Here is a 19,254-nt window from a genome sequence, read left to right as displayed (position 1 = left end):
ATTCATTTAGTACTTTAAATCGATGCAACACCTTAAGTTAACTGCTTCAATTTCACATGAACATGAATAAGTTAAACAACGGCTATGACTACCATGATGAAACAACGACTAACTTCACTTGAACATGAAAATTTATTTTGGTTCAACGGCTATTTTTAACTAAAGAGAAATTAGGGCAAAATTTGGGATGTAACAATAGGCAAGAGGAATGCATGGAATAATCTTCGTGCAGCCTTTGAAGAAGAATTCTAACTCCTTTGGGATAATGATGAAATAGTGAAAGAGATTTATAATACAAGGGAAGATTGAATCAGTCAGAGCCTACAGTAGGAGGCTGGAAGAATTGATAGGGAAGGTTGACAACAAGCCTGTGGATGGACTGAAGAAAAGGTGGTTTATTGAAGGGTTGACGTCTTCCCTAAGGAAAAAGATGAAAATAGTTCCACCATCAACCTTTGTGGATGTGTTTACATTCGCAATGGATATAAAAAGTGCGAATAAAACCTCCAAGGCCAAAAGACATGGAAATGGAAGTGAAAGATCAGAAGAAAGTGGGGATGAATCCAAGACTATCCAAGCTCCGAGGAAGGATATGATGCGATTAATGAAGGAGGTAACCGAAAGTAAGGAAGAGAAAAGAGAAGGGATGAAACTATGGTGTATAGATTGTGAAAAGGAGGACCATACAAAAGGGACATTCCTACGAAAAACACTCTGTGAGATCTGTCAACTGTTGGGATGCACAATCAAAGATTGTCCTTACAATCTAAAAGCACATAACGTGCAATTATTCTTCACCTAGGGAGAACAATCCATGAAAGTATTCTTCACCTAGGGAGAACAATCCACGAAATGCAAATGCAGAAGCGTCACCTCGAGGATATAGAAATAAGAGGCAAGGAGCAATAATGACAACAGTAACAATACACACAGGAGAGCAATCCGGTACGACTCTAAAGGAAGACCTATGATCCAATGTAGACGGTGAAACGAATGGGGACATTTTGCACACAATTGTCAAAATGGAGGACGGAATGGATGAATGTTGTGTAAATGGGGCGGACCAAGTAACCATGAGGATGCCAATTGCTTGAGACCAAAAGGGGTGAATAATATAGAAATTGCAGAACTTGAGAACAAAGTAATAGTCATCACAAAAATGAACGCCAGGAAACTAGAATATCCGGATGTAGTTATGGAAAAAAAAAAATTTCAGGAAGCTATAAGGGAAATTAGAGATAATATGATCAAGGAAGGAGAAGCAAGAACGGTTAAATCCCCAAACACCCAGCTGGTAACAAACATCATGAAACAAGTACTAGAGACCACCATTCCCATGCAAATTGTGGATCTAATAGAAAATCTACCTCAGTTGTGAGTAGCAATAACACAAGGGACAAGTATCAAGGGAGCATCCTCCAAGGAAGAGAAGGAAGAGGAAGTGCAAACAGACAAATAAACAAATACCTTCACCATAGGAATGAGGAGGACACTGACAGTAGTTGAAATGGAAATATTGGGATGTAAACTATCCAATACTATTGTCGATGGAGGCTTCAGGGTGAACATCCTATCTGAGGAAACTTGGAAGGCGATAGGGAAGCCTACCCCTGGGCTACCTACATTCCAATTGGTGGGCGCAGACCAACACAAAATTAAGCTAATAGGAACATTGATGGGGCAAAAGGTAGTAACTGGTACACAACACTTCCTATTGGACTTAGTGATAATCATCTTGGAGAAGAAAGGGTATGATGTGCCATTGTGAAGAGGATGGCTAGTGGAAGTGAAGGCTACTCGTAATTGGAAGAGGAATACCCTGTCCATGGAAGTTGACGGTAGGAAGTATGCAATAGATCTAAGGAACTAGTCGGTAAGTAAGAACTTGGCATCCGATTCAGAAGAGGGAGAAAGTGGAGGAGTAGAACTAGGTGAGAAAATAGTACTCTAGCTTGGGGAGTGCTTAGAAGATGAAATAAGCTCTCTCAACAACCTATTTCACTGGCAAATACGGGACTATGAAGTATTCCATCTCGAATGTAACTTGTTATAGATTGAAGATGCAAAGCCAGAAGAAAGGTACCCTGAAGACTATAAAGTAAAAGAAAATGGGGCCATAAAATATTCAACTCTGGAGAATACTGCGATAAAAGATCTCGTTAACGAATCTTAATTAAAACTATATAAATAAGAAAGGAACTTGCTCCTTCTTAATTCATAAATATAAAAGATGACAAGGAGGAAGTCAAGAGGAAGGTTATAAAAGGCGAAATAAAGGACAAGCACCCAAGATGAAATAATAGAGGCACAGAATGGTCATACCATGTGCAAGGAAATCCTTTAGGGACTAAAATAAATAGAGTGCAATGGATCAAAAGAAATGACTACATCCAAGCAACCATACCAAGGGAAGTTACACAATACAAAAAGAACAGAATTGTACAGAAGGAGATAAAGCATGTGCAAGTGGCCGTGCATCCAAACTGGGAGGAGGTCATACATCCAGCTTGTGAGAGGACATACATTAGATTGGGAACGAGGCTATACGTCCAGCCGGTGAGGAGGTCGTATGTTGGGAGGAAGAAGCCTTGCGTTGGGAGGAGAAGGCTGTACGTTTTAGGAAGAGGTGGCGTTTAGGAGTAGGTAGAGTGAGTGACGTAGGAGGGAAGTGTGGCATCGTATGGGCACAAACAACCAAGGGGGAGTTTGGAGTCGAAGCTCGTACATGAGGGGACAGTGGAGTACAAGGAGAGGAGGTTGAGTGTGGAGCTAAAACTCTTACGCGCAAGGGTACAAAAGAATATGAGGAAAGGAGGCTGGAGTTCAACGTACGCAGGTAGGAGATCAAGGTCATATGTAGGGGGAAGGTATGACCCATACGACATGAGGAAAGGAGGTTAGTCACTAACGTGTGTTAGGTGTATGTGCACATCCAACCGTACACAAGTCACACACATTCCATTGTATGAAAGGAAGGAGGGTAGGCGTACACACACCTTTGGCAGTATGCAAGCCATAAGAAGTACGGGTTGTTTCCATAGTCGTCGCACACCACAGACAAGGAAAAAGCTAGAGGGAGTGTCATATTCCCTCTTTTAGCTTAGTCTAGCAGGGACATGTGAGTTAGTTATTAATGGGGTCTTGTAGGCTGATAGGGTTGGATAGAGACCTAGTATGTTTATTCAGTGCTGGGGACTTGATGTTTTGGCAGTTATTGATCAGTTGGTAAACATTCCTTGTTTTTAGGAGGCAGTTCCTACTTTTTAGGAGGTATGGTCTTGCCCAGGGTTGGGTCTCCATGAGATTACTCTTTGGGTTCAATTTCAGAGGGATAGGCTTTGTTTCCAAAATTTTAGGAGCATCCCTAGATTTTAGGAATGAGACTGCCAGTGGATCCTTGATTTTCGACTTCAGTCACAGACAGGTGACAAGATGCTTTTATGGTTTATGATGTTAGTTGGGCATTTTGTGGCTATTTGCGTTATATTTTTAATATTTCCTAAGTTAGCATTTAATAATTAAATAAGGCTAAGTTATTAGCCATTTTGAAGTAATAAGGGGTTTTTTGCCTCATCTGGATGCACATCCTATGGTGTGATAGCTTGTTGGAAAGGTCTCGAAATTCTCTAAATCTTTCTCTTTGGTCTCAGGGCAATTCAGTGAACAGATTTCTGTTTATGAGGAAAAAGGTCATTTTCTAGTAACATGACCACTTTAAAATAAGAAATTATAACACTTTCACTACCCAACGCCACTTGGACACACTTAGGGTTCGATTTGCAATTGAGAAGGGTTATAAGGAGATAGAAGCTTCATTCTAAGATCATCTTTTGCATATTTGACAACTTGTTTATGAATTTTCTTTGAATGGGCGACTTCTAGTCTCGGACGCAAGCCCCAAGTTAGTGATTGGCTGGGACGTAGCCCTCAACAATCATTGGCACCAAATCTCTTAGGCATTATGCGTGGTGATTAAGGATAGAGGCATCAATTCCCATTGGGATTTCAGCGTGGCGTATCATCTTTCCAGTTGGGACGTGGTTCATTGCAGCCTGTGGGATTCCATTTGCAGCAGGTACACCATGTGGTGTATAGAGTATTGCTTGTATTCACCTCCAAATGTATGCTGGATTCAAGAACAATCTTCACCTTCTAGTTTGACATCAAATTTGTATGTGAGCTTTGGGAAATACATTGCATTTATTACTTGGCTCTATAATTCAGACAAATCTGCCTAGTATGGTTTGCAATAATTTTGATTTTTATTGAATACCTTATTTATTTCAGTCTTGTTTCATGGTTGTTGTTCCCTATTCCTTTCTATGTTATAAAAGCATCAAAAACAAACAAACCTTTCTGCACTTCTATGTAATTCTACAAGAAAACATAAATAAACAGGAAAAATAGATTTAAAAATATAAAATTACAGAAGATCAGAAGAAGAGATCCATTAGGGATCTTTCAGAGAGGTGGATAATATACAATTAATAGAACATGAATGTGGCCTGTGGCAGTATGGATGAAAGAAAACCATAGCTGGAGGTAGGGGAGCAACCATCTATTGCCACGTAGAAGTAGAGGGTAGAAACTGTTAGGGGGAAGTAGCTACAGAGTGGACAAAACACTACACCATACCTTTAGCTCAATAGAAACCGGCTCTCATACATACATTGGCAGACATTGAAGTTGCATTCCAAAGGACATATTATAATTCCAGCAAGGGAAAGACTTCACAATGCGTTTGGCTAAGGAGTGGGAGATTGAAAAAGTTGCTCTATAGGGAGTTCTTGCTAAAGAAAAGGTAGTTGAATGAGGTCTTTAGCAACTTCGAGGGGCTCCAAGAACAGGGATGCCCTCCCAACCCTCTTCTTGAAATGTAGGTCTTTTGTTTTGTTGGGAAGTCGTCTGGAAGAGGACTTCTTTTTTGGTGGGGATAATTGTAGTACGTAATATAGTACTTAGCATTAGTTAAGCTTTGTTGGGTCAAGTAATTAGGAAGCGAGGGGATGTGTCTGTTGTTTTTCCCAACCAATGGACCATTATATAGGAACTTTGAATTGTGAATGATGTACTCATGTTTTGATAATCAATAAAAGAAATAACATTTCCTCGCCATTTGGTATTCTAGTACGAATAATAAATGTTCTGTTAGTACTATTGAATATATGTTATATTACTCTATGTATCTTGTGAGAATAACCATTGTATAGCTTCCTTGTTTCTAAGCCAGTCATAGGATGATACGTAGGCTAGATAATCACATACATGGATATCTCCATATATACATGTAGCGTAGATTGTCTATAACTAGTTTTAGTACAAGATGTATTGATAGGGGCTATATAAGATGCTTTGTTAAGCTTCTCAAGTAGTGATTAAACAAGGAAAGTTCGCATATGGTATTTTTTGAAACAAATAAGTTCTTAGATGACTAGGGCATAGTAGCTTTATTTTTCATGACTTTTTTTGTATTTTCATGTTACTGCTTAAATTTGAATAAATCATGTTTGTTGGTGGGTAAAATGACGAGTAAATTTGTGTTATTAATTATCTATATGGTAATACTATACACTGCAGATAATAGTTGCTTGCAAGCTTAAGGAGATTAGAGTTAAGGACTAGTATGTAAAAATTGATAAACTTATAATGAAATTGTAGTATCATATGGTAACTATTGTATCTCAGCTGTCTCCTAAATTTGATTATAATGAATAATAATAAAGGTATTTAATATAGTCACTTTATATTATAATAATAAATTCGAATAAAGGGATCATAGACATAGTTCGTTAGGAAGTAATGACTATAAGTTATAACCTATGTTATTGTGTTCACACCTTGAGTCCTTGAACCAGGTTTGGGTTTGTTTGCGAGTGCATCCTAAGCGTGCCCAAGTTGTATGCTAAACACTATGGGTGTATTGTAATGTCCCCAATTTTAGCAGGTTCTTGTCGTTGGCTTGGTCAGTTCAGCATCACGATCCTCATGAGCTAACAGTGGGACTTGAGGGTCTCAATTGCGGGGTTATAGGCTTTTAAGAAGCCTATGGTGTGTTTTGGCTCCATTTGAGAGAGTATTTGTAGTAAGTCAAGTTGTTGGTTCCAAGGAGCTCAGTTGAGTTAGAAGAGTTGAGTGATGCTCTATTATTATTTTGGGTTTTTGGTTTGTGCTCCAAGAACCTTGGAGGGAGTGACTATTTATTGTAATTCACCCTATTAGGTTCGTTCATTGTCTTTCATCATCAGGATCACTTTGGTGTTGTCAGATTTTGATTATGATGCTTCTTTAGTGGTTTTCGCAAGGTAGGTGAATTATTATTATTATTTATCTAAATTTCGTTGAGGTTACTATTTTTGTTGGTGTTGTTTATTTCATAGCTCATTGGAACTTGGATAAAAAGTTTTAAATCGTGTGAACAAGATATAGTGGCCTTGTGTGTCAGAATATTATGTTATGGTGGAAAAGGTCATTTTTGGAGCCAAAAGTAACTAATACATTATATTATAATGACACTTTATTATATTTTAATGATGTGTGGAGGAAGCTTCTTAAGTGAAGTTCATTTGGGAAAGTTGTGCCATTTTGAAGATTATAAATATTAGGCCATTTGTTTGGAAAGGCATCCAATTATCTTATTTGTTTTTGTTGTCTTGGTGACATTCCTGAGGAGTTTCTGAGTTAGTGCCCTTGCTGAAGTATAAGTGTTTGAATATCTGAGTTAGGCATTTAATCCATAGCCGAGGTATTGTGGATTATATTATGCGATTTTTTGTTGTCTTCCATTAGTGTTTGTTCTGTGGCTAGGAAGACTACTAGCTATTGATGTTATTCAATTCTACATTTAGAATTTGGGGAATTGTGGGGATTTGTGATGGATTTATTTGTCACAAAGGGGTTTGGAATTTGCATATAGATATCTATGTTTCAGAATTGTGGCAAAGCCATTTCTTCTACATCTTTTTGTTGCATAACTTACCCTCATATCTACCATATGACATATCCCATAACACCGTACTCTAGAAACTACATCAACCGTATGCACATAGTGATTACCGTACACCATACAAACAAGCTCCTTCCAACTTTCGATAGTGGTGCAAGGGCACCACCTTACCCTTAGAATTCATATTATTGTAATGGGTCATCTATTAAGTTTTTTTTTTTTTTAACAATGTTTTCACGTCACCTCTAAGAAGATTGAATTGGTTAAATTGTATTAAAAGGAATCCAAAAGTAAAAGGATTCTTATACTTTTTGCAGCCAAATGAAAATGGGAATGTAACCGATCCGAAGATAGTTGTAAAACGGTTTGTAAACCGTTAAGATAGTCTTTAAAAGACAACTCATAATGTAAATAGAAGGGAGGAGAATTGAAAGTGTGAAAAAGAGAATAGGTTTGAAGAAGAGAGTGAATTGAGAAGAAATTGCCGCCAGAGAGCCATGCTTTGTAATCCGTCATTAGCATATAATGGTGTGTGTTTTTTTGTTTTGATAATGTTTCACTCTTCTCTTTATCGATCTTTTGTACTCTGAAGGATTCGGTTATAGTTCATTGGTTCATTGATAGAAAGAACATTATAACAATTTGGTTCGGGTTCCAAGTTAAGGACAGTTAGTTTCATATTACCATTATTTTATTGTCATTATTGTGGTAGCTCCACATCAGATTGGTATCAGAGCTCAGAAGATTCTGAGTGTGTAGACGGAAGGTGATCTACACTAGGTAGTATTGTGGTTGTTTTGGATTCTTGGTATGAAGTTTGTGGTTGCAGATTGGTGCCAGTTCGCTCAGCTGCAGGGGCTGGACATGAATTTCTACCAAAGGTCATAGGAGATGGTCTTGGGTGTCACCAATAGACTAGGGAGAGAGGCATGATGGACTCGCAGGTGAGGGAAAGAGGTTGTGATGCAGTGTGGAGGAGTGGACTGAGGAATGGGGAGCACCATGGAGGCGACCAACATAACTCCATAGATGAGAGTTAGTTGATAGTGAAAAAGGAATCAGTAGAGGCGTCGATGCGAGTGACAAGACACATATTTGTCTTCCACCTCGTTTCCATTGGGACATGGAAACGTTTGAAGTCTGGCAGTATGGTGCAAGGGCACCACCTTACCCTTAGAATTCATATTATTCTAATGGGTCATCTATTAAGTTATTTTTTTTTAACAATGTTTTCACGTCACCTCTAAGAAGATTGAATTGGTTAAATTGTATTAAAAGGAATCCAAAAGTAAAAGGATTCTTATAGTTTTTGTAGCCAAATGAAAATGGGAATGTAACCAATCCGAAGATAGTTGTAAAACGGTTTGTAAACCGTTAAGATAGTCTTTAAAAGACATCTCATAATGTAATGGAGGGGACAGAGAACATAATCGATAAGGGCAAAAAGATAATATTTTGATAGAGAGTGAGTGAATAGAAGGAAATGTAAGTGGCTCTCTACCTACATTTTGTAATTTGCAGATAGTTATATGTAGTGAAAATATGTGTTATGTGTTGTTTTTAATGGTGATTAAGTCTTCTAATCGATTCTTGTTAGGTTCCCTATGCTTTTGGTTTGGTACTTTGTGTTTTATACTCAAAGGGGTAAGGGTAAGGTGGTGCCCTTGTGCTAGACAGATACCACACAACTCCCCACATTCACTGTACCGACTCCCATATCCACTGTATTATCCGCCTGGCATCACCATACAGCCCCTAGCCATGTCCATATAGACACCTTCGGCAACATCCACACCATATAGCCATTGACTTCCGTACGACTTATAATCACCATACGACCATCTTCTGCTTTTCCTCCATGCGAACATCCAACATTTTCATGCCACCTTAGGTTTCCTTCTAAAGGTACTTTTGTAGGCACTAAACTGACGGGAATATTACAATGCTATTAGAGCAATTGTCTTCGACTTGAGAATTCTTTCAGGAAGGAAGAGATTTCCTTCAGGTCGAGGTTCCCCTCGGGAAGGCATTGCCTTTGGGTTGAGTTTCCCATCGGACCGAGATTGCCATTGGTTTAAATCACATTCTAAACATTACATTTTTATCAAAGCCAAAGATCCTACTAGTCTGTGAGTAGTGAATGAAAGTTTATAGCTGAAAAAGGAGATCCCACTCAGTTGATAGAATGGTAGATCAAGAACCTTCTCTTGGGGAAGTCATGGCACTATTAAGGAATCTTTTGAGGAATTGGGCACAGATCAACGACACTCAACAACTTATGGAAGAAACTCTTTGGAAACTAGGAGACAATAAGATATTTGGGGAACAAAATGATCACAATACTGACTCAGTTTTGGGAAAGGCAAATCCTCATCTGGGATGCTCCTGAATTCGATGCCGACTTTCCCTTGATGAACGGAGGTACCACACGGAGGCAAGCAACCTTCGTTTGAGGAAGTTCAAGAATAGTTGAAAGAAGATTGGAAGAATGCAAACTCGGAAGAGGATATATCCTAGAAAGATTACGCAGAAAATAGAAAGCAATATTCCAGAGGCGAAAATCGAGGATATTTTAACGACGATCTTAGAAGAAAGTTGAGTAAAATAAATCTGTCACAATTTGACAGATCCGGATCCATATCTGCTCAAGCATGGGTAATGCACTATTACACTGGGGCATGGCCAAGTAAATACATATGTAGAATTCACTAAATGATTAATAGATCGGTTTGATGCTAAAGACCCAGAACTTTATTTTAGAAAGTTGGCACAATTGAGGCAAACAAGATTGGTGGACCAATAGATCACAAAATTTCAGAAATTCTCTATTTTGGTTATAGATATTTCTGAAAGGAGACGGATAGTGATCTTCATGAACAGACTGACAGAACCACTGAGGGGTTGGGTAAAAGGTTTCAATCCTGTCACCCTTTCGAAGGCTATAAAAATGGTGCAAAGCATTGCTTCATCACTATCATCCTCTTGAGGTCACTCCCATTCCAAACTGCTAGTATTTCTAAGGGACAAAGATAACAAACCTTTGCTTAAGAAGCCTTTGTTGGACAAAGCTACCAGAGAGGACCTCCGAAGGAAGAAATTATGTTTCAATTGTAAGGAGCGATGGGAACTTGGGCACAGATGCCTCACTAAAGGGAAAATACACTACATGGAGGTCATGTTTGATGATGAGGACGATTAGTAGAATCTACCCATAGAGGACCGTCACCCCTAGGAGGACTGCAAAATGGTTAATTTGAACTGTACGGAGAGGATTGGCGCATCGGTAGAACATGGAGGAACCATTGTCTTGGCTGGGAGCCTAAGATGTTCGGTATTCCATGTACAAGGAACCCTTTAAAGACAAAGGGTCAATGTGATGCTCGATAGCAGAGCCACTCTAAACTTCATAAACTCATCTTTGGTGAAAAGAAGAGGTCTAGCTAGAGAGATGCACATACGATTCTTGGTCAAGGTTGCCAGCGAAACACTTTTACCCTGCACACATCTTGTTCCCCAACAAAGTATCACCATGGTTAATCACACTGTGACAGAGGATTTTGTTATAGTAGACATGCATCATATGGAGGTTGTTCTGGGCATACATTGTATGTAGTGACTAGATAAATACACAGAGTTTCAAGTGGATGGACTTCACTTTTGTTGTCGATGGAAAGAAGGTGTTCTTCGTGGGATGGCCAATGAGGGACCGAAGAAAATTTCGATACAACGGATGGAGGCCATTTTTCGACATCATGACATTATATGGGTTGTACGTTGTTTTGTTTCGACAGAACCAATAAAAGAACAACGGACACCCCACCGAGATGATGATTTTTAGACTATATTGCGTACCCATGATAAAGTTTTTATAGACATTCCTTCTGTCATACCTCCCCATCTTGGTTTTGAGCATACCATCCTGTTGGAAGCTGGTGCCAACCTAGTTTACACCATGTCGTACCGCTATCCCAAAAATTTCAAAGATGAGAGCTAGAGGACGATTCAGGAACTGCTTGAGAAAGGATGGATACATCCCAGCTCTAGCCCTTTTGTATCATTAGTAGTATTGGTAAAAAGGAAGATGGGACATTGTGCATGTGTGTGGACTACCGAGCATTGAATAAGAAGACAATAAAAAATAGATACCCTATTCCCATGATCAATGAATTGTTGGATGAGTTGCATGGTGTGGCTTATTTTTCTAAAATAGATCTCCGTTCTGGATACCTTCAAATCTGCATAAAGGAAGATGTGGAGAAGTTGACTTCTCGTTGATACTCCAGGCATTATGAGTTCCTAGTCATGTTGTTCAGATTATTGAATGCACCAACTACTTTTTAGTCTTGCATGAATCGCACCTTCAACAAACAATTGTGTAAGTGCTTATTGTTATTCTTTGATGATACCCTTATTTACAGCCAAACCTGGGAAGAACACCTGAGACATTTGGATGATGTCTTAGGGATCATGGAGGCTCAGTCTTTATTCGCCAAATAAATCAAGTGTAAATTCAAAATGACAGAAATATTATACCTGGGGCACGTTGTCAGTAAATATGGAGAGCAAGTCTACCAGATGAAGATTCAAGCTATCTTGATTGACCATCACCAAAATCGTTGTTTGAGTTGCGAGGGGTTTTTGGACTATGTAGTTATTATTGGAGGTTTGCAAAAGGATTATCTCATCTCAGTGTACCATTAATAGATCTGACTGTGCAGTTATTACCCGACTTCACTCAACCATTCGTTTTGGAGTGTGACACATCAAGAGAGGGCATTGGGACGATATTGATGCAAGATAGACACCCTATAGCCTATGAGAGTCGGGAGCTTACACAAGTTGAGTGCCTATATTCCATTTATGATAAAGAGATGTTGGCCATTATGCATGTACTGAACAAGTTCTAGCAATATCTAGTGGGTGCCAGGTTTGTCGTCCGTACGAATAATAGTAGTTGAGTTGGCTTTTTATTTCAACATTGAATATGTGAAGGCAAAGAACAATGTGGTTGCAGATGCTTTGTCAAGAAAACCCACCAGCTGCTTACTGTCTCAGATTTTAGTTGACTGGAAAGTACACTTTTTGGTGGGAATATTCCAAAAACACATTTGCATGTAAGCTAATGGACTACGACACTAAGGACGACCGATACAAGGTGGTGGATGACATTATTTCCTATAAGAAGTAGATATAGTTAGTGCCTAAATCCAAACTGAAGTAGATAATCCTGAAGGAAATACATGCCTCACCCTTGGCCGAACACCTAAGGTTTCTCAAAACCTGTAGACAGCTCAAAGAGGTTCTTGCGGAAGGGACTTAAAGATGATGTTTTGCAGTACATGCGGGAATGTGTAGTCTGCCAACAAAACAAATCCGAACACACTTTACCTGTTGGGCTATTGCAACCCTTGCCGATATGAGAACAAAAGTGGGAAAGTATCTCTATGGACTTTATCAACATACTTCCTAAGGTAAATGGAAATGATTGTATCTTTGTGCTGGTTGATAGATTGACGAAGTATGTACAAGTCTTCGCCATCTCCTCAGATTTCTAGGCCGCACAAGTAGCCGACTTATTTTTCAAAGTTCTTCGTCTACACAAATTACTCTAAAACATTGTTAGTGACAGGGACATTTGGTTTCTCATTATTTTTTGGACAAAATTGTTTCGGTTGGCAAGAACAAAATTGTTGCCAAGTACTAGCTACCATCCTTGGACAGACAGACAAATGAAGATTGTGAACAAGTGGTTGGATGGCTACATTGGGAACTATATTTCAACACAGGAACGTGCATGGATCAAATCGTTGCATTTGGGGGAATACTGTTACAACTTACAATACAACTTATCACATGTCTATTGGGATTACACCCTTTAAAGTACGGTACTGGCTTTAGGAAGGGCAAGACATCTTGAGATTTTTGAAGAAAAACTTACAAAGGGCACATAATCAGCCAAAGATCTACACTGACAGACACCAAATCGTGAGAAGCTTCAAAGTGGAAGATTTGGTCTATCTCATGCTCCAGTTGTACAAGCAATCCTTATTGAAGGAAAAAGGGAAATAAAAATTGAAGCCACCTTTTTGTGGTCATTCTTGTGTAACTCGCCACATTGTTGAAGTTGCCTATGAATTAGAATTTCTAGAAGGGAGCCGCATCCATAACTTCTTTCACATCTCCTACCTGAAGAAAGTCGTGTGACAGAACATCCTAGTAACCACAAATCTTTGTTCACTCAGTGAAGAAGGGAAGCTTGTGTTGGAACCGACTGAGATCATTGATGTACGGGAGAAGACTTAGCGAAACCCTACCTTGAAGGAATACTTGGTATGCTGGAAACACTAGTTGTTGGACAACGCAACTTGGGATGGTAAACACATTCTTCAGCATTTGGCATTGCATTTGCTTGAGGACAAACAAATTTTGGGATGGGAGGACTGTAATGCTCCTGTCATAAAATAAATAAATAATCAAAGCATTGTTTATGGGCCGATTGATTATTTCTTAGACCCGTTTTGATTTTAATTCTTTCTGTAGGTGTTGCTGTTAGCTATCTTTGTAAACACTCGAGAGTTCCTCTGAAGGGTATTTAACCACGACATGTAGGTAGTACTTGTCATGTGATTTGGATTATTTTATTGTACTGCACTTCCTTTTGGATTTTTGTATTGTTTTCCGTTTGGGAAGTGGATGATCTTCCCTACGTGGCTTTATCAGTTTCGGTGGGATTAATCCCTCACCGTATTCCGTTTGTGTATTACTTGGCTCGAATCTCACGAGTCTGAGCACCTTACTTTGTTTGCTACAATATGTCTTACTTTGCAATAGCTAGATAATCTTGTTTGGCCTTGGATATTATTTATGGTTATTATCATTGTTTGGAGAATCTATATTTGTCTTAATTTCGACGTTGAGTCATTGGTCATTCATTCTTCCGTCATGCAGCATACTATACAACATCTTTCTGTTGCATAACTTACCCTCATATCTACCATGTGACAGGTCCCATAACACTGTATGGGAGCAACCACATTCATCGTATGACCATAGTCATTATTGTACACCATACAGACACGCTCCTTCCAACTTCCAGCAATCAACACACAACTCTGCACATTCACCGTATGGACCACTTGGCCTCACTGTACAGACATATCCAACGTTCTCCTTGCCTAGCATCACTGTACGACCCCCAAGCGTGTCCGTACGACCCCCAACCATGTCTGTACGGACACCTCCAACAACATCCACAGTGTACAACCATTGAGTATCGTACAACCTGTAAGCACCCTACGACCATACCCTACATTACCTTCCTGTGAACATCTAACATTTCCGTGTGACCTTTGGTTTCCTTCCTAAGGTACTTCCATAGGCACTGAAGCAACATAGGAATATTATAGAGCTACTAGAGCGATTGTCTTTGACTCGAGATCTCACCTTCAGGAAGAAAGAGATTACCTTCGGGTCGATATTCTCTTTAGAAAGATATTGCCTTCGGGTTGAGTTTCCCTTCGGACCGAGATCGCCTTTGAGCAGAGATAGTTGTTGGCTGAAATCACATTCAGAACATTGTACATTGATTAGCCATTGGAGAGCATTTTGCTTCATCTTTTGGAGGGCCATGATTTAGATCTAGGATCAACATTTTTGTGTGAGCGTCTAGAACAAATTCAGACCTCATCATTGTGTCCTTATGGCTGTTCTGATGAATTTTGACTATAATCTGTCTACCTTGGGCAAAGACAAATATGAGGCAAATGTTTTTGTAAATTGGAATCGTAAGGTCAAATCTACAGTTGGCAGTACGAATCTGAATTTTTTATTCAAACGAATTTATTTCAAATATTTTGGTCAAATCTGAAATTATTTTTATCCATCATTACTATTTTTGCAAGTTTTGGTTGGGGCAAAATTTATCAAGCCAAATCGACTTTTTGTATCGTGTTAATCCTCAGAGTACTAGAAATCGACCCTGTGCAAGGACCGAGTAATAAGATAATCCACAATGTCATTTATTGTGATTGGGAAGCCTAGAATATATAAAGAGCCTAGAAAATAATATTACGGTGCATGTGGGACTAAAGTCTCACACCCCACCGCAGGCACATCCACGATCCCAACAAATGGTCAATGTCAACATTGCATTAATCCACACGACATTGGCCCCTCGAGCCACTATCAAAGCACAGCCTTGAACAGAGTCACCATCGAGTTTCTCAGCCCCACACTACGTCATATCCAATCACTCGGTAATCCACATTTGCAAGAACACATCAGCTTCTCTCCTACGTCAAGCTATATACCTCCAACATTCAGTAGATCGTGATCAAGCCTGCCTCTATTGTCCAACACATACTCAGTGCTCTCAGCGACATTGCCTTGACTTGGGAACCTCATGATTTGCCTAGCCATTGAGTGCTCTGAGCTTTTCATAGCAAGGGCTTCTTGTGTGACATCTAACCCAAGCTTTCTCATAGGACTGATCCAAAGCATGCTTAGATCTAAACTCCTAGTCCTGAGCTTACTCTCTCAATGTAGAGACCATCAAATCTGGCTTTGCATAGAGGCATAATGGCATTACACACCGATTTGCGTTCATCACGTGGTCTGGCATCACTAGGACACAGAGGACTTACCCGGTTAAACAATCTTTGCACTAATTCACAATGATCCGAAGATCACATCAATGTCACACTCTTCAGTCATTATCCACATTGTTTAAAGTCTAGTTACTCAATCCAACTTTGCGAGCTTGACATCCAAGTTAGAGCATTGGCGATCAAGAAATTTGCATTTGATGCCCTCGTGAGCTCGAGTCTATCATGAATCAGATCTCCACCTTCATCTAGCAAGCCTAAGCTCAGGAGCTCGCAAGCGAGCTCACCTTGAGCACCTATCAGACTTCAATCCATATTGCACTATTAAGCTTGAGTCAAGGCAAGCATTCTGAGCTTGTAGCCATTTCAAATCAAGCTTCCTCGTCTTGGTGGTCTTCCCTGAGGGCACATCGACCACACATCGTTGAAGACCCAACATTTACATAATTGTTACTGCCCAAGTAGTCCCCAAGATCCTTGTCATCATGACAGATTCTTACATTGCTCGAGCTTGCACATCATAGTGAGTTCATTCACATGATTCTTTTGTCATATATGGGTGAATTTTTTGGAGACTGTTAGATCCATTCCTACATAATTAGATTTTCCACATCAAGTACAAGGGGGCGTATAATTTTTTCCTAATCATCACACTTGTTACCTTTTCCTAGCAAAATTCGTGTGATTCATCATCTCTGCCAGTCAACACATTGCTAAGTCATCACTGACATCAACATTGCATAGTCAAGGCATAGTCAAGCATTGCTTAATTTGCATCCAATCATCTTATTACTGACCCTTTTTTGGCACAAGTTCCAACTTGCCATCCAAAAATTGATGCCCATCAAGAAGTCAAATAGGGGTAGGAGGATTATTTGTTGTGACGACCATTTGACTGTTCAATTTCATCTTTTCTTTTGCTGACATCATCATCATGAGACTTGTTCAACCAGTTCCCTCACCATTTGCATTTTCGGTTTGGTAGTCTAACTTTGCAAGACCATAACTTGGTCATATAGACTTCGATTTTGCTCTATTCTATCTAATACAAACATATTTTCAGGTGCCATTTCTTTGAAAGTGCATAATTTTTGAAGAGCAATCAAGATTTACTATCCTAAGATAGGCGTATTTGGATGAAAATTTCAGTTTCAGCCTGTGGTCTATTTTGGTCTATTGGGCACTTGTTCTTTGTCGATCCGTAAGAGGTCTTGTGTCCTGATTGTATTGAGTCTATAAGTGCCAATTTTTGTTGTAATTAATCATAAGTAGCAGTCCACTTTGGCCAAATTTAACAAGTGAAAATTGTACTCGTGCTACATATAAAGTGCCTAAATCATTTATTTAGTGGAGGGTTCATTCTTTATTGCATTTTGGGGGTGAATTATTGATGTATTCATGCCAATATCACATCCTGCTCTGATACAATTAATTAGGGATAATTATGCATTATGGGCAAAAGCAATCATCACACATTGTAGATGGCTTAGTCTCTGGTCTCATCTTTATGGACTCATTCCTTAGCCAATGATATATTAAAAGAGAGAAGCATGACATTCTAAAAATTAACATATTAGAGGTACAATTTGTAAGAGTCTCACTTCCTGGAGATATCATATAGCATATCATACGACCGTGAATAATGATTCCCCTCTGCAAGGTTAGAATCTTAGTTGGGAACATTTTGGAGATAAACATATTCCTCCAGTTTCAGTTGATCCAGATGCATAGTCTCATTCCACTTGATGATGCAAATAATATTCCCTATGATGATATTACACTAGAGTTCATCATAGACCTTGTAGAAGAAGAGAGTCTTGATGATCCAAAGCCTCCAATTGCATCTCGTACTCCTTTAGTTGAGATGACATCTCCTGTTGTTCATTATGATACTTTTGTTCACACAACAATGGATTCAGGTGATTCAGTGCACTAGGACATTCCTTGTCATCTAATTACAACTCCTTAGGATGACTTCTTGACAAACATTGCAGGTTTGTTTATGTAGTCCTGCATTGAGGATTTGGAAGACTCTATTGATGATATTGATCTCCTCTTTGTTGAGGATGAACCTTCTTCAGTTGTTGCGAGTGAACACTTTGATGCTCATCATTCTTTAGTTGATCATTCTTTTGAGTTTGACATGATTGCGAATCCTTTAACACAATAGTTGTAGGAGGTCTCTTTCACCTTAGAGAAGACATTTTAGTCTTTGGAGATTGGTATTCATGAGTTTCAACTTTCATTTGAGATGTCATATTAGATGGTTGATCGTACTCATGTGTTAGAGATTCCCATTCAATTCTTTAAGACATTCTACATCTTGAGGGTTCTTCGTACTAATTGGGGAGGATTATCGGATACACCTATGATGCCATTTCTTCCTAAAGTGAGAAACATCATCCAGTTTTCATGGTGCAACTTCTACATTGATCCAGGAGCATCTATCATGGGTGTACTACATTTTACATTTTGGGTTGAACCAGATTCTTGCACGGTGTAGTTACCAATGGTTCCTTGTTTGTCACCTTCTTCTATTCGGCTTGATCTTGATTGGTTCGTGGCACCTTCATCATTCAAGGTCACGGCAATACATCATCAAACTTCAGAGACATCATACTTCTTATGATTTCGCCTTCTTCCTATCCACAATGGGAAGCATTCTTGCACTTGTGCTTGGTGTATCTTCTTCCTAAGGGGAGAAATATTGTTTTTAGACCTTGGACCTTCTTTTGGACATATGCATGATGTATATCATAATAGGGGGGTTCTTGATTACTCCATCCATGCGTGCATCTTATCTCTCTTTTTTGGGGGAGGGTTTTTCCCTCATTCTCTCCTTTATGAGAGACTACATTGCTTATCTTTTGCATTTGTAGTTTGTACATGGGTACCTAACATGGCCTAGTAGCAGAGACCCATCTTGCATTGTCATCTAACTTTTGTTAGCTTAAGTGCATTCCCCTAAGTTGCACTTCAGGAGGGGTGTTGGGGTAGTTAAGTATTACTAATTACACTTTACTTAAATTTAGTTAGGATAATGCATTTTCATATTTGTTGTCATGTAGACACCTAGGAGTTAGCACTTTATTTGAGTACATGTTGTTTCACACCTCTCTTTGTGTGATATACTTTTGCATTCTTATCCTCTCATTATTACATGTAGTTTGATGCACAATGGAGGATAATCCACCTTTGGTGGATATTTGCTTAGTTGTGATGCTTATCACTTTGATGACTCCTAGTTGTCTTGATTGCCTTTATATTCAGCCACATGTATGATGTATTTATCTGAATCTGAATCTGAACAATTAGGCTATTGAGCATTGTACTTATGATCATTATTGACTTAATCAATTGATCATTTTGTCCATCTCTCTTGTGCTTCTAGATCTTGGCATTTCATTTATTGCATTAGAAAAATTCTCACATTAATTTCCTTTGAGTTCATGAAGAAGTTTGCATGTATGTTTTTCTTCATTTTATTTAATAGATTTCAACAATGAATAGTCAAATCTTAGTGGGTGGGGAGGGAAGTGAAAAATTACAAATTGATAAAGGGTCTCGTTTATGGAGACATACTACAAGTGTTTTCTCATTATCTTGGAGGTGGGGGGTTTCTTTGGAAATATAATTTTTCCAATGCACAATATAATAACTTCTATTATTGAATGAGATTTCATTGTCTTGGTCTTGGGGGTAAAAGGA

At 39.0% G+C, this 19,254-nt stretch overlaps 1 protein-coding gene across 1 annotated transcript in view; it reads left to right on the top strand.

The window, feature by feature from the left end:
- Positions 1–19,254, top strand: part of LOC149551010 (FAD/NAD(P)-binding oxidoreductase family protein) — a 304,663-nt gene that overhangs the window by 199,795 nt on the left and 85,614 nt on the right. The gene's annotated exons all lie outside the window — the stretch shown is intronic.

The sequence above is a fragment of the Cupressus sempervirens genome, chromosome 6 (assembly GCF_028749045.1).
Source record: "Cupressus sempervirens isolate cs-2001-9-10 chromosome 6, ASM2874904v1, whole genome shotgun sequence".
NCBI lineage: Eukaryota > Viridiplantae > Streptophyta > Pinopsida > Cupressales > Cupressaceae > Cupressus > Cupressus sempervirens.
Note: the sequence above shows the minus strand (reverse complement) of the source record. Positions and strands in the feature narration are given on the sequence as shown.